This window comes from Pocillopora damicornis, chromosome 6 (genome assembly GCF_964200805.1).
Source record: "Pocillopora damicornis chromosome 6, jaPocDami1.2, whole genome shotgun sequence".
NCBI classification, from domain to species: domain Eukaryota; kingdom Metazoa; phylum Cnidaria; class Anthozoa; order Scleractinia; family Pocilloporidae; genus Pocillopora; species Pocillopora damicornis.
The window spans coordinates 24475-30000 of NC_142675.1; positions in this window are offsets into that span (position 1 = coordinate 24475).

Below are 5526 nucleotides of genomic sequence, written 5' to 3' on the forward strand. Positions count from 1 at the left end.
TATATATATTTAATCGCTTTTGTTGAGCCTAACTTCGTAAGAGTTGCGCTTCTTAGTCGCGGCATCAGTTAAAGTCGCACAGCATGCGGAAACCAACTTGACACATATCACAGAAAAAAATACGTTTCCTGGTCACGTCCTCACTGATTTAGTGAAACAATTCACTATATGCTTGTGAATGTGAGAACATGATAGCAACGTTTTCAGGCTTCACAGGAAATAAGTACGTTAAACCCAAGGCCTTGTTTATAAGCTCGTCAGTAAGAGTGTTTCTTCTCTCGCAATTAAGTTTGAGGTCTCGAGAAACGCTTGCCTGCGAGAGATTTGTTAGTGATCGCGTACCAGTGATGACTGCCATATCCTTTGCAGACCTCTCGCCTGCTCGGCCTCTCACAGAGTTGGGGAATCCTGGAGTTCTGAGTATCCCGCTGTAACAGCATTAGCAACAACTGAGCTACGAAGCCAAACTTTGAGAGCGATGGAAATTTTAGAGGAGGCGGAGGTGGGGAAGGGGTTAGGAGCTCTCTCTAACTATAGAATAAAAAAACCGTAATGTTGAAAATTTTCCTTCAAATATTTTGACAGTAAGCGGAACGTATACTGTGAAAGAAAAAAACAATTTTTGTTCGCCTATACTTACGAGCATTTCATGAAGCCACTAAGTTTGTAGGATGTTGTTTCATGGTCTATCATTATCGATCATGAAAAAGCTGCTAAGCTTTTACTTAGCTGCTACATTTGCGTCAGTATATCGAGAAATTCTCAGATAGCCAGCGACGCGGTAACGCTTTGCGTCGATATGATAAGAAATTTCGAGATAGCCACACGAAACAGTTTCATTCCTTGAGTAGTTTCTTTTTCAAACCCTGGCGCTTTGAAGACTTACTTCCCAGGGAAGAACCACATCTACATGCATTTTTGTGATTTTCTTGCGCTTGTTTTAAACCGAAAATGTGCAAGAAGAGTCCAAAAGACATAACCTTGCTGTAAAAATTAAAGTACTCTTGTCCTTCCGGATCATGTGTACTATAGGTGGACTCGGTCGACATATCGGGCGACAGTCGACCGATATATCGGTCGACTATCGGTCGACTATCGGTCGACTATCGGTCGACAATCGACCGACTATCGGTCGACTGTCGACCGACTATCGGTCGACTGTCGACCGATAGTCGGTCGATTGTCGACCGATAAATGTGTCGACCGATATAGTCTTAAACCATCGATACTCGACCGATACATGACCGATACATGACCGGTACTTGACCGATACATGACCGATAGTTGACCGATACATGACCGATACTTGACCGATACATGACCGATACTTGACCGTTACTTGACCGATACTTGACCGATACTTGACCGATACTTGACCGATACATGACCGATACTTGACCGATACATGACCGATACATGACCGATACATGACCGACACTTGACCGATACTTGACCGACACTTGACCGATACTTGACCGACACTTGACCGATACTTGACCGACACTTGACCGATACTTGACCGATTCACGACCGATACTTGACCGATACATGACCGATACTTGAACGATACATGACCGATACTTGAACGATACATGACCGATACTTCACCGGTACTTCACCGATACTTGACTGACACTTCACCGATACTTGACCGACACTTCACCGATACATGACCGACACTTCACCGATACTTCACTGATACTTGGCCGATAATTCATTGCCCCCCGGGGGGGAGGGTTTATTCCACGATAAAAGATATAAAACTCTAATAAGTAATGTGATTACCTCATAATTTAGATGTAAATTGCGTGTCTGGAATCCAGTTTTAAATTTCTCTTGTGCCGGCCATAGCGCGTATCGTCTCCGGCAGCGAATTCCAAGTCTTTACAGCGGCGAAGTAACGAAGAGACCTTAGACCATAATAATAATAATAATAATAATAATAATAATAATAATAAAACTACTAATATAGCGCTTATCCAGTCCTGTTCTAAGCGCTTTACAAAAATATTAAAATATCACACGTTAAAATAATATTAAAAGTAAGTCTTAAGTTAACTGATGTCTAAGATATAGGCGTTTGACATGGATAATAAAAGAGATCATACATTAAAGTAATTTTTAAAAAGATGAGTCTTAAGTTTACGTTTAAAAATATTTAAATTGTCACAAGAACGAATGTCATCAGGTAGTTTATTCCACAGTTCAGGAGCCGAAACAGCAAAAGCTCTATAGCCATAGGACTTGAGATTAAAGTTGACAAGAGTCAGACGCAATGTTGAAGACGAACGGAGCGTTCTTGAAGTTGAATAACGGCGTATTAGGTCTTGAATGTAGACAGGAGACTGCTGGTGAAGAGCTTTATGGGTGAGCAGAATTATTTTGAATTTAATTCGCTCAGAAATTGGAAGCCAGTGTAGGTCGAACAAAACAGGGGTGATGCGGTCGAATTTACGAGAGCTGGTAGCAAGTCGAGCCGCCGCATTCTGCACTGATTGGAGCTTTTGGATAGCGTATTTGGGGACACCGTATAAAAGAGAGTTACAGTGATCCAACTTGGAGGTTACAAAGGCGTGGACTAGAGTCTCAGTGGTCTTAATGGATAGTAATTTCCTTATACGGGAAATGTTCCGAAGATGATAGAAGGCAGATTTACAGACAGATTTGACATGAGGGAGCATTGACATAGTACTATCGAAAACGACGCCGATATTTCTGGAAGATGAAGACGGCTGTATTATATCAGAACCAAAACGAAGTGGAGGTATAGACTGTTGAGGGTTGTGCTTTGAATAAAGGTAAAGAAGTTCAGTTTTGTCTTTGTTTAGCTTCAGATTAATTTAAGGCCATCCACTTATCTAGATCAGATAAGCAATTCTCGATTTTAGCAATGCTACTGGTTAATTTCAGATCATCGTTAACGGAAAAAGAAATGTACAACTGAGTATCATCGGCGTAGAAATGAAATTGCATGTCGTGAAAACGTAAAATGTCGGCAAGAGGAGCAGTGTAAAGTAGGTAGAGGATCGGCCCAAGAACGGAGCCTTGAGGTACTCCACACTTGAGCTCACGAGATTGCGATTTCCTTCCATCGATTAGGACGACTTGTGTGCGTTTAGTAAGGTAGGAGCGGAACCAGTCAAGTGCAGTGCCACGTATTGAGAATTTAGAATTCAATCTTTTGAGCAGTATTACATGGTCAACAGTGTCAAATGCAGCGGAGAGATCTAGTAACAGGAGCATGACACAGTGGCGATTATCGATAGCAAGCAAAATGTCATTTTGAACACGGAGAAGGGCGGTTTCGCAGCTGTGGAATGATTTGTAGGCAGATTGTAGCGGCTCTGTGAGTTGGTAGAAGTCAAGATAAGCTTGAAGACGCACTGCCACAACCTTCTCAATGACTTTCGAGATAACCTTAAGGTTCGAAATAGGCCTAAAATTACCAAGAACTTCGTGGTCCAGGTTCGGTTTCTTGAGAAGAGGGGTTACAACAGCGTTTTTAAGGGACGAAGGTAGAAAACTAGATACCAGTGACAGGTTTACAATACTACAAATAGATGGTAGGAGCAGGTCCAGATGTTCTTTAAGTAACGTGGCTGGTAAAGGATCCAGACAGCAGGATTTCTGCACAACAGAGCGGGCAATCTTCGATAGTTCAAGATTTGAAGTAGGTGAGAAGTTGCTAAGCTCACAATTAGTGGTGGAAATATCCAGTGAGGAAAAGTAATCCGGAATTTCAGAAGGAGTAGGTATACTTCTAATACGGGTTATTTTATCTTCGAAGAAGGTAACAAATGTATTAGCGAGATCTTCAGCTGCTGTGCTGGTTGGATAACTTTTCTCTGCTTTCCTGTGGAGGAGACGGTCGATTAATCGAAATAGGGCTTTGTTGTCGTTGCCAGCCTCTGAAATACGATTAGAGTAGTAATACATTTTTGACTTAAAAATGGTGTTCTGAATAATAGTGCGTTGATTAGCGTAAAGTCGATAGTCTGATTCAAGTTTGGAGCGTCGCCAGCGCCTTTCAAACTTGCGGCAGGTTGTTTTCTGTTTTCTGATTTCCTCGCTGTACCAGGGAGCATTAGGTCGCAGATTGATGATTCTTGTGCGCAAAGGTGCATGTTTGTCTAAAATGGAAAGTAAAACCGATTCATACTGGTCACAGAGTTCCGTAATTTCCTGAGATGGTGAGTTATATAAGGCGGAGGAACGAATATCACGCCGTAGGTTGTCTGGATCAATGGTACGCAGTTTACGTGATGAGATGGTGAGCTTAGCTTTAGGTGGTCTCTTGATAGCCAAGGTGCAAAGAACAGCAAAGTGATCAGAGATAACCGGGTCATTGATGGATAAATTTAAGACAGTTTCTTCGCCAGATCTTGTGATAATGAGGTCAAGGGCGTTGTTGTTTTTGTGCGTCGGGGTGTGGACGTTACAGACTTCCAGATTGAAACAGCTTAAAAGGTCGAGAAACTTATTGGCAGTGTTGTCAGATGAATCGTTGACATGAAAATTGAAATCACCGGCTAGAAGAAGACGGCCGGTAGAAGATACTAGCCTTTCCAGCAGTGAAGAAAAATCATCAAAAAAAGCAGCATGTGTAAGACCATTCTTGACAGAAATTGGAGGGCGGTAAATAACAATAATACGTATGATAGATGAGGAACAGTGAAGCAGTACTTCTTTAAATTCAAAAGATTTAAACTGATCCGATTTAATTTGCTCCATTTTCAGATTTTTCCTGTAGAGTAGGCCAACACCTCCACCATTTCCATTAGGTCTTGGTATGTGAACAAAAGCATATCCGGTGGGACTGATATCACGAACGGTGTAGTCAGAGCATTCATCGGGTTTAAGCCAGGTTTCAGTTAAAGCAAGAATGTCGATGTTTTTGTCAACCACAAAGTCTTTAATTTGTAGCGTTTTATTGATGATGGATCTTGCATTTAGAAGGCAGAAGTTTAGCGAATTTGCAGATGAAGAATTCAACGGGTGTCGTTTAATCGTTACCAAGTTATTTAAATTAGGTCCAACAGATAATTTCACACTTGAAGGTTTACGAACATTCCATACAGAACTAATTTCTGTGATTTTGTGGAAACCATACGATTGCTTCATGGCCTTGCCTGCTCGAGTGCGACGTGTTCTGAGAATCCCTTGAATTTTCAGGAACTGGAAAAGGTCGGGTTGAAGTACCATGTTTTGTACATCTTACTTTAGGTACCAAAGCATATTTGTGCCCCTTTAATTACGATGCGTGTTCTTTACTTGAAATGAATTAGCTGTAGTGGTGGGTGTCTTCTTTTGAAAAAATCTGTCTATCGTAATTAACATATATTGGGTGAGACGACCCTTTAATGTGTTTTGTAAACCAATCAAATTGAGCATTCTTTCTTAATGAAGGGTCTTTGCTATAAATACATGTCATACCTAAGTGCACGGTCCTTTACCCTCTCTAGTTTTTCAAGTATATTCAACCTATTGACTTTGCCTGTTACTTTTCTGGAGATAGATGTGGTGTGA